The sequence below is a fragment of the Pongo abelii genome, chromosome X (assembly GCF_028885655.2).
Source record: "Pongo abelii isolate AG06213 chromosome X, NHGRI_mPonAbe1-v2.0_pri, whole genome shotgun sequence".
NCBI classification, from domain to species: domain Eukaryota; kingdom Metazoa; phylum Chordata; class Mammalia; order Primates; family Hominidae; genus Pongo; species Pongo abelii.
The window spans coordinates 148,916,298-148,928,670 of NC_072008.2; positions in this window are offsets into that span (position 1 = coordinate 148,916,298).

Sequence of the window (12,373 nt, forward strand, 5' to 3'; positions counted from 1 at the left end):
GATCATACAATGGAGCTCCAACATGTCTAACAGCAGACTTTTCAGTGGAAACAATACAGGCCAGGAAAAAGTGGCATTACATATTTAAAGTGCTAAAGGCAAAAAAAAAAATTAGCAATTTACCCTAGAATAGCATATCCACATTCAGCATTGGACAGATCTTCTAGACAAAAAGAAATCAGCAGAGAAACATTGGACTGAATCTGGACTATTTTATCCCATTTATTCATTTTTGTGGCCTTCTAAGTTGTAATCACTGAAGTTAAGACAGCCTAAATAATTAAACTCTGATCTATGGGTCTTCTGTGTCCTTGAGAGGAGGCTGGTTGAAAATAAAGACCCCATTCCAATTGCCCAACCTTCATTTCCTCTTCAGGAAATGAAGAGTTTCCATGTTTACCATTTGAAAGCTACCATTTGGGGCCCAAGTTAGGAATGATTTAATATTTGTTCCACCCCACTTAGCAGTCACCAGATACACATAGGCTTTCTTCCTTTTACTACCTTTTTTTTCCTTTTATTCAAATTAACAGACTAGACCGTAGAACTGCAATTGGCACTTTAACCTCACAAAGTAATAAAAGCAAGCCAAGTATCATCCAAAAGTCCTGACACCTAGAAGAGAAATCATATACTTCGAAAAGGAGAAAACAATTATGTGTTGAATTCAGTGGCTAAAAGAACCATGAACTTCCTCTCTTTTTGTCAGCTTTCACTGAAAGTGATCAGCTTCAGTTTCACATTATTTAAGATGGATTTTCATTGAGAACTTTTCTATGGTGTTTTGATTTAAATACATATAAGTGCTGTCATAATAATTATAATGAAGGTGGTGCAGGAGCACAGAGGAAGTAAAATTCAAGTGGAAATAAGATGCAAGAGGTTATGTTTAGGGGTGCATTTCTTTAAACAAAATGTTTTGTCTTTGAGGATGGTTAGATTTCAACAGTAGAAATAGAAAAGATTAGGAGATTGATGCTGAGGAGGCAGGATGGAAAGGAATTTTATAAATGGATGTGTGTGTGTGTGTGTGTATTTTCTCTCAAAGAATGGAGGGTTATAATTTTAGATTAGGTCATTTGCAAATCTCTTCTTTAAAAGTTTAGTTTTTCTTGTTCGCATGTGAGGAAGGGTTGGGTGAGAGAGAATCTTCACTCCTTAGCCTGGAGCAACATTTATGTATGCACAATTCTTATTATCTGGATCATCTGTCTTTTTTATTATTCTCTTTGTCTGACACTTGTGAATATATGATGCCTATATAATACAGATATAATGTTTCATAGGCATGATATAATAGAGAAACTTCTCTCTCATATACTATATTATGCAAGTTTAAAGTCTGTTATAATTACTATGTTCAGTATGACATGGTATTCATATATATACATTTTGGTATATTTAATGCAGCAACCTTATTAAAATTCCATAGTGTTGCCACACATTATACATACTTGAGAATGTGTATTTGAAGGAACAACTAGAACATTCTTGAACATTCATTTCATTAATCTTCAAATATAAGGTTGATTATTGGTTAATGTAAGTAATGCCCTTTGACTTGAATTCACATGTTAGCCAATAACAGAATCAGACCCTAGAGGGCAAGTAAGCCTTCACAAAACTAATGCTTTGTCCAGTAGAGACCACCTGAATAGTTTTTCTCAATGACTGAGAGAATAGCTTACAGTTTATTTAGGAGCTTACATCTTTAGTTTTAATTTTAAAATATTTAATTTACAAATATAAATTATGTGTATTGAAGGTATACAACATGATGATTGATTTTATATACCTATACATTGTTTACTGATAACTGTAGTCAAATTAATATATCCATCACCACTCATAGTTACCATTTGTGAGTGTGTATGTGTGTGTCTCTGTGGTGAGAACACCTAAAATCTGCTTTCTTATCAGATTTCAAGTAAACAATACAGTATTGTTAACTATAGCCACCATGTTGTACATTAGACACTCAGAATTTATTCACCTTATAGCTGAAAGCTTATACCCTTTAAACTGCATCTCCTCAATCCTTCTACCCCCACCACCCCCAGCCCCAGGCAACCATCGTTTTATCCTCTGCTTTTATGAGTTATCTTTTTTAGATTCTACGTATAAGAACAATCATGCAGTATGCATCTTTCTGTGTCTGGGTTATTTCACTTAGTATAATACCCTCCAGATCCATCAATGTTTTCACAGATGGCAGGATTTCCTTTTTATGGGTAAATTATATTCCACTTTGTGTGTGTGTGTACATATGTGCATGCCTATCACTTTTTCTTCATCTAGTCATCTGTTGATGGACACATGTTTTTCCTATAACTTGACTGTTGTGAATAATGCCGTGAACATTGAACTGAAAGCTCTTTGAAATGCTGACTTCATTTTCTCTAGATATATATCCAGAAGTGGGATTGGTGGATCATACAGTAGTTTTATTTTAAATTTTTTGAGAAACAACCATAATGATTTCCATAACGATTGAACCAATTTACATTCTCCCAACAGTGTACAGGGTTCCTTTTTCTCCATACCCTTGCCAACACTTGTTATCTCTTGTTTCTTTTTTTTTCAATAATAGCCATTCTAAGTAAATTAGTACAACCTCTATGGAAAACAGTATGGAGATTTCTCAAAGAACTAAAGGTAGATCTACCGTTTGATTCATCAATTTTATTACTGGGTATCTACCCAAAGGAAAGACAAGTCATTATATCAAATTTTGATATATACATGCTCATATGTACCTGCCTGTGTATGTTTATTGCAGCACAGTGCACAATTGCAAAGATATGGAACCAACCTAACTGCCATTGACTAATGAGTGGATAAAGAAAATGTGATGTATATACACCATAAAATACTACTCAGCCATAAAAATAATGAAATAATGTATTTTGCAGCCACCTGGATGGAGCTCGAGGCCATTATTCTAAATGAAATAACTCAGGAATGGAAAACGAAATACAACATGTTCTTAATTATAAGTGGAAGCTAAGCTATGGGTACACAAAGGCATACAGAGTAGTGTAATGGACTTTGAGGACTCAGAATTGGGGAGAAAGAAAGGGGGTAAGGGATAAAAAACTAAATTTGGGGTACAATGTCCACTACTCAGGTGATGGGTGCAATAAAATCTCAGATTTCAGCACTATACAATTCATCCATATAACCAGAAACCACTTGTACCCCAAAAGCTATTGAAATAAATGTATATATTTATGTTGAAATAAATATATATATTTATGTTGAAATAAATATATATATTTATGTTGAAATAAATATATATATTTATGTTGAAATAAATATATGTATTTATGTTGAAATAAATATATGTATTTATGTTGAAATAAATATATGTATTTATGTTGAAATAAATATATGTATTTATGTTGAAATAAATATATATAATGTATATATAATGCAAATTAGTGAATACAATATGAAGTGTAAGTTTGTATGAATTATAAATAGCACACCTCTGTAATACCCTAAGTTAAAAGCATAGACTATTTCCAAGTACCCTCCTGCCTCTTAATAAAGTACGATGCTTACGTTTACTCAATAATTCACCACTAGCCTGGATATTTTTTCTTCAAATGCTTCCTTTTACCTAACATATTTAATGACCTAGGTATGCATCTCTAAATGTTAGAGTATAGTTTTGTCTCATTTTAATATTACCTTAATTGAGTCAAATAGTAAGTGGAAACTTATGCTATTTCTATATTGCTCAATGTTGTATTTTTTACTCTTCATTCCTGTAGCTGTGTAGTGGTGGTTTACTTTCCTACTGTATAATATCAGTTATATTAAAATACTTTTATTGATCTTAAAATATATTAGCCATTCTAATAGGTGTGAGTTAATATCTCATTGCAGCTTCAATCTGTATTGCTCTGATGATTAGCGATGTTGAGCATATTTTCATATTCCTTTTGGTCATTGGTATGTCTTCTTTGGAAAAAAAATGTCTGCTCAGGTCTTTTGCTCATTTTTATTTTTATTCTTATTGCCAATGAGTTGTATGAATTCCGTGTATATTTTCAATATTAACCCCTTATCAAATATATGGCTTCCAATTATCTTCTCCCATTCCATAAATTGCCTTTGTATTTTATGGCTTGTTTTCTTTGCTGTGCAGAAGATTTTTAGTTTGATTCATGCCCCTGTGTTTATTTGTGCTTTTGCTGCCTGTACGTTTGGTGTCATATCCAAAAAAAAATTGTTGACAAAATCAATGTCATGGAGCATTCCCTCTATATTTTCTTTAATTTATTTCAAGTCAATTTTTATATATGGTTTAAGACAAGAATCTAGTTTCATTTTTTTTGTATGTGGATATCAAGTTTTTCCAACATCATTTATTGAAGAGACTGTTTCCCATTGTGTATTTTTGGCACTCTTTTTGAACATTCATTTACCGTATATTTGTGGGCTTGTTTCTGGGCTCTCTATTTTGTTCCATTGGCTTATGTATCCGTTTTAATGCCTGTATCATACTATTTCAATTACTGTAACTTTGTGATATAGTTTGAAATCAAGAAATGTAGTTTCTATGGCTTTGTTCTTGTTTCTCGAGATTGCTTTAGCTATTTGGGATCCTTTGTGTTTTCATTCAAATTTTTGGATATTTTTCTATTTCTGTGAGAAACATTATTGGAATTTCAATAGAGATTAGATGAAATCTACAGATTGCTTTGGGTAATGTGGAAATGTTAGCAATATTAATTCTTCTAATCCATGGCCAAGAGATATCTTTCCGTTTATTTGTGTCTTCTTTCTTTCCTCAGTGCCTTATAGTTTTTAGTGTATAGATATTTTACCTCCTTGGTTTAAATTTATTCCTAAACATTTTATTCTTTGTGATGCCATAATAAATGGAATTATTTTCTTAATTTTGTTTTTTGGATACCTTCAGGTTCATGGCCTTTAAGCATGCTAGAGGCACTTTCACTTCTCTTGTTCTGCCCTATGCGAGACAAAACATGACACTTTGGGGGTATCTAGTGTTGGTCATCAGGTTAGTAAGCATGACCGTGTCCTAGTGTTGAAATTATTTTTCTTTCACACTAAAAGAAAAGTGCCTTGAATGAGGCACTTACAATTTTTGGCCTTCATTTCATATGAAAGGAAATTGAGAATGTTAGAGTTAGTTTTTATATGAGTCCTATGTATGTCAATATATATTTAATTCATTGTTTAACAAGTGACTAAATAAATTAATTACATTGTGAGGTGCATCCATAATTGATCATTCAATGATACTTTTGATTAATTTTTTTCTCATATTTAAGGCTCAAATTGAAGTACAGAGGCGAGAAAGTGAAGTAGTTTTAAGCCATAAAATCTATTTTTAGGCAGCCTCAGTTCAAATCAGTCCTACCACTTTCTAGTTATGTGGCTTTGCACAAGGCACACATCCTCTTCGTTCAGTGTCTTCATCTGTCCATGTTGTTAATAAGATCACTTACTTCATAGGGTTTTTCTGAGGAGTATATGAAGGTGGAGAATATAAATATAAATATATACACATATATGATGTCATATGTTATCTATGATTAATTTTGGATGCAGAAGTTGAAATTAAAGGGCACAGCTGCAGTCATAATTCTGATGTTTACTACCAGAAAAGCTTTAGGTGTGTTCCTTGCCCTCTCTGGATCGTGTTTCTTCAGCCATAAGATAGGAGGTTTGAAGCCAGTAGTCTCTAATATTGTTTCCCAGGTTGGTTATATTGTTCATTAGATATAAAGTTTGCCATTATTTTTCATTATTTTATAATACTTCATAATCTGGGCCATGAAAAAATGCCAAAACTTTATTTCACACTGATTTTTATTTTTACTAAAAGGTTTAATCATAGGAAAATGTTATTTTATGGAACATCACATCTGCTCTGTGGTTTAACATTGAAAAAAAATGTCTGTGTCTACTGAGATATGAGTTAACAAAAAACACTAAGTCTGATGGTCCTAATTGTCACTGAACATTGCAGTAGAAACATAAAGTATGGCCTTCCATCATCGTTCTATGATGGCTTTTTTTGAAGGCTCACCTTACATTTCATGAACATATTTCAACTTACTACACTTATTTCAGGCATTTTTTAAACCATCAAAGGAAAGGAGCTTTTTTTTTTTTAAACTTTTTATGAGCTTATGTTGTTTTCTGAGTTCCATCTTCAATCTATGTGTGATATCTACAGTCCTAATGAAAGTAAAGGAATTAGTTGAGCAGAAACCATGAAGTTTCTAAAAATGTCTCTTCTAGTCTTATTGTCTTAAGGGTCTTTGTTTATTGTGATTTTAAAGGTTCCTTGATTCTCATGTTATATATCAAGAAAGGCAGTAGAGGAAAGTGACATGTGATAAGTTTACATTAATGTAAGAAATAACTGCAACCAAGAGAGTTATTTACCAGTTTATTGTGTTCTGTTATGAAGTAAGATTTTTGAATAGACAAGTAATAAGACGGAACTAAAAATTATTCTTTTAGGAGGATACATTGGCATTATGCAATCATGCTCATTTTGGCTAACAAAACCAGTAATTATAGCATAAGCTTTGGCACATGATGGACCTGAATTTAAAGTCTAGCTCCACAAATAACTAGCTATGTGGCTCCAGGTAAGGTTAAATAACCTAACTTGGAGTATCAACAACTTGATCCATAATATGGGAATTACAACTAATATATATCTTATAAAGTCTTTGTGACAATTAACAAAGTATTTATAATTATTACATGGTATTTAGAAATCTGAAATAGTTCTTTGTGCTTTTTGATTTTGGTATTTAAAGAAGATTTACAAAAACTGATGTTACAGTATACATCTTTTTTCTGACAAATAAACGTAAACTGTATAGGCCTCTGTATCCCTCAAATCACTGGCCTTTGAGAAAAGTGGCAGAGGGCTCTAGATGATATCTTATAGTCAACAATTCACCCTTAAATGTGTATAGCTGAGGCTGGGTTATGAAAAACTGAGATAAATTATTGTAGTTTGTCTTAAAACTCATTACTGTTTCTGTGAAAATAACAACTGGTAATTGGCAGTTTTGTGGAGGCTACTATACAGTTAGGCTTTTAAAAGTCTGAATTAATATCCTCAATTATTTTCATGGCAATATTTCTTACAATTTAAACCACAAACTTAACAATCATTGAATGAAATTTATAAAGCTATGAAAAAAGAAAGGCATTAAAAGCATTTACATTTGTAGAAGAAAAAGACGACAACATTTTATAAGGTGTTTAACTGTATTTACTAAAACAATGGAGAAAAATTTTATTTTTAATGGAATAACAGTCCATTGCTACATACAAATATATTTTAGAGAACACTGAAATCAAGGCTTTGTAGATTGGTGAAATCAACTATGATTATGAGGAAGGTAATGATAAAGGTGATGTTTATAATGATAATGGTGGTGTTTGAAAGAATAACGATGTGCTTTTCTATTATCGTCAGTTAGTGTGCCTTGTATCATTCATCTTTATGACAGGGTTATATGTGTTTATTGCCCTTAGACTTTTCAAATGTAAAATAACCTGACAGATGTCATAAAGATATTTCCCAAATGAGAAATCTGAGGTGACACTTCACTAATAAATGTAGTTTAGAATATTATTCAGAGTCAGACAGAACTAAGTTATAACACTGGTTCTGCAACCAATGGTTTTGGCAAGTGCCCTTGGCCCACTTATTTAATCTTTCTGAACTACAGTTTCCTCATCTGCAAAATGGTGATAAACATAATCTACTTAGTGTTGTTGTAAGAAATAAATGAAGCTGCACACATAAAGTAATTAGCATAATTTCTGACATATTGTGAGCACTTAGCAAATTTTTAAAAAATTTTTTGTCATATTTTGTATTTTCTTTTCTATATTTGGAAGTAGTATAATGTTAAAAAAGGCTCTGGAGCCACAATGTATAAGATCATATCTCACCTTTACAATTAACAGCGCATACTACTCTTGTGATACTGGGAAACTTAAACTTTTTGTGCTTTAGATTATTCCACTATAAAATGGGGAAGTGTGTAAAAGATTTTGTGAGAAGAAAATATGATAATGCATGTAAGGTACTTGAAATAGCTTTTGGAGCATAACAAGTTCTCATTAAATTATGATTTAACTATTCCTAACTTCATTTTCTACTTTTCTATAAATAAAATGCATAATTATTACTTTTCTTTAGTTTGAGATGGAGTCTTGCTCTGTTACCAGGCTGGAGTGCAGTGGTGCAATCTCAGCTCACTCCAATCTCCACTTCCCAGGTTCAAGTGATTCTTCTGCCTCAGCCTGCCAAGTAGCTGGGACTACGGGCACACGCCACCACGCCCACCTAATTTTTGTTTTTTTGTTTGTTTGTTTATTTTAGTAGAGACAGGGTTTCACCATGTTGGCCAGGATGGTCTCGATCTCCTGACCTCGTGATCCACCCACCTCAGCCTCCCAAAGTGCTAGGATTACAGGTGTGAGCCACCGCACCCAGCCATACAATGCATAACTTTTTAATGTGAAACTAGATCCCCATTAATAGTGAATGTGATATTGAGTGGTGTGTTGCATTGAAGGCAATAATTGTGTTATCTAAGAATTAATTATCGTTCTTGAAAGCATTCTTAAAAATCACCTATATATTTGTTCAAAATAAGAATTACAATCCAACACCTATTTATTATAAAATTTTATTAAACATGAAACAGCGGGAAATTTCCTCAACTTAATAAAGAATATCTACCAAAAGATACAGCCAACATTATACTTAATGGTGAGAAACTATAAGTTTCCCTACTAAGACTGAAAAAAAGACAAGAATGTCTCCTTCACCACTTCTTTTTAACATTATGCTGTAAGTCCTAACTAATGAAAATAGAAAGGAATAGGAAATAAAAGGTGCACTGATTAGGAAGGAATAAGAAATCTATCTTAGCAGATGACATGCTTGTCTATGCAGAAAATGTAAAATAATTTGCAAGAAAACTCCTGAAATTAATAAGAAATAACAATGATGTTTCAGGACACAAGGATAATGTGCAAGAGTCATTTACTTTCCTAATGTATCAGAAATGAACAAGTGGAACTTGAAATGAAAAACAATACCATTTACATTAATACCACCCAAAGAAAATACATAAGTATAAATCTTATAAAATATGTGCAAGATTTACTTGAGGAAAATTACAATACCTTGTTGAAATTTAAAGCAATAACTAAACAAATGGAGAGATATCCCATGTTCATGGATAAAAAGATTCAATATTGTTAAGATGTCAGCTCTTCACAAATTGATCTATAGATTCAATATAATCCCAATAAAAATATCAGCAGGTTGTCTTGTGTACAGCAGCAAACTGATTCTAAAATTTATATAAGATAAAAATCCCATTAATATATATATCTACTATGCACCCACAGAAACTAAAAAATTAAAACAAAAATAAAATAAAATCCAGAATCCAATCAAGGATCATAAGAAATAAAAGAAATAAAATTTATATAAAGAGAGAAATACCTTAGGTAGTCATTGCAATATATAAGGTTAAGAAATAAGTTGGAAGACTGATTCTGCTTGACTCTAAGCATTGAGATACCACTACACACCTATGAGAATGGCAAAAACACAAGACACCGATCACAACAAATGCAGGTGATGACGTGGAGCAGCAGAAACTCTCATTCTTTACTAGTGGGAGTGCAAAGTGGTACAACCACTTTGGAAGACATTTTGGCAATATTTTGCAATACTAAATATACTTTTATAAAATCCAGGAATTGTGCTCTTTAGTATTCTACCCAAATGAATAAAAAACATGTTTTTAATAAAAACCTGTGCACAGGTATTTGTAGCAGCATTATCCACAATTGTCAAAACTTGGAAACAACAAAGATGTCTTTCAGTAGATGAATGAATAAATAAACTGTGAAATATCCATACAATTGAACATTATCCAGAGCTAAAAAGAAAATATCAAGCTGTAAAAAGAGATGAAAGAAAGTTAAATGCACATTACTAAGTGAAAGAAGTCAATCTGAATAGGATATGTATTATATGATTCCAATAATATGACATTCTGGAATAGGCAAAAAAATGGAGACAGTAAAAATATTAGTAGTTGCTAGGGTTTAGGGGGAAGGGAGGAATGAGTAAGTAATGCATAGAGGATTTTAAAGGTGACAAAGTACTCTGTATGATACTATAATGGTGGATACATATCATTATACATGTGACGAAACCAATAGAATGTACAAAACCAAGGGTGAACTCTAATGTAATATATTGACTTTAAGTGGTAGTGATGTGTTAATTTAGGCTCATCAATTGTAACACATTTACCTCGCTGGTGTGGGATATTAATAAAGGGGAAGTTTATTCATATATGAGGTTAGGAGTTATATGGGAAATCTCTGTACCTTCTCTCAATTTTGCTATCAACCTGAAACTGCTCAAAAAGTATAAAATAATACAAAACAACAATGTCATAGATAATTATAGCTTATGGGAAAGTGAAATAAATGACAACAATGTTATAAGGGACAGGAGGGAGGTATTAGCAATATTCTGTTATAAGGTACTTGCACTACTCATGAAGGAGTATAGTATTATTTGAAAGTAGAATAAAAATAGTTTTAACTATATTGTCAACTTAAGCAGCCACAAAACGAATTAAACAAGAAGAATAATTTATATGATTGAAAGGAAAGAAAATTGAATCATATAAAATACTCAATTAAAACCAGAGGTGGCAAAAAATAGGAAAAGACAAAATAGAAACAAAGACCCAAGAGCAACACACAGAAAACAGTTACAAATATAGTACATATTAATCCAATTATTTTAGTAATCACTTTGAATGTGAAGGGTCTAAATACACCAAGTAAGAAACAGAGATTGTCAGAGTTCTTACAAAATAATCCAAGTTCGTGTTGTATATGAAACCACATTTAAATATAAAGACATAGTTATATTAACAGTAAAGGGCTAGAGAAAGTTATACCATAACAAAAGAAAAATGGAATAGCTATATCCATTTTAGACAAAGCAAAATTAGAACGAAAAAAAGTATCATTGGATAAAGAAGGGCATTACATAATGACAAAGGCGTAATTCTTTAAGAAGTGTTAACAAAATACAAAGACATAACTCTAAGAAGACATAATGCTCCTCAACGTGCATGCATCTAAAAATAGAGCACCAAAATAGCTGAGGCAAAAACTGAAAGAACTTTAAGGAAAAATACACTATCCACTCTGATAATTGAAGACTTTAACACTGCTCTCCCAGTAATTGTCAGATCCAGCAGGCAGAGAATCAGTAAGAATATAGCTTAACTGATCAGAGCTGAACTAGATATAATTGACATTTATGGATTTCTTTATTCAACAATAACAGAATACACATTCTTCTCAAGAATATGTGGAACATTCATCATGATAGAACTTATTTTAGACTATAAAACACACCTTAAGAAATTTAAAAGTATAGAAGGCATACAAAGCATGTTTTCAGACAAGAATTGAATTAAACTAAAAATCAGTAACAAAATGCTAAGTGGAAGATCATGAAATAGTTGGAGATTAAACAACACACTTCCAAATAACACATGGGTCAAAGATGAAATTTCAAGAGAAATTTAAAAATATTTTAAATATTTTGAAATAAAATTCAATGTATTGAACTATCCAGTTTTAAGATTAATATATACAGTGTATTACTAACAAAAGAATAGATAAGTAGATCAGTAAAATAAAACAGAGCCTAGAAATAAACACATAAAATTGAAGTCCACTGATTTTTGCCAAAAATGTCAATACAATATAGAAAGTACACTCTATTCAACAAGTGGTGATCTAAAAAGTAAATAAATTTGGACATAGGTCTTACACACTTTCACAAAAATTAACTCAAAATATATTATTAAGATAAATGTAAAATGAAAAAGAAACAGCTAAGATGACATAAAATAATATATTGGTAACCTTGCATTGGTGATGACATTTTAGATGCTATCCATCCAAAATTATTTTAGTTTTACTATATTAAAATAAAAAAACTGGCCGGGCGTGGTGGTTCACGCCTGTAATCCCAGCACTTTGGGAGGCCGAGGCGGGTGGATCACGAGGTCAGGAGATCGAGATCGTCCTGGCTAACACGGTGAAACCCCGTCTCTACTAAAATACAAAAAATTAGCCGGGCGTGGTTGCAGGCGCCTGTAGTCCCAGCTACTCTGGAGGCTGAGGCAGGAGAATGGCCTGAACCCGGGAGGCGGAGCTTGCAGTGAGCCGAGATCGTGCCACTGCACTCCAGCCTGGGCGACAGAGTGAGCCTCCGTCTCAAAAACAAAACAAAACA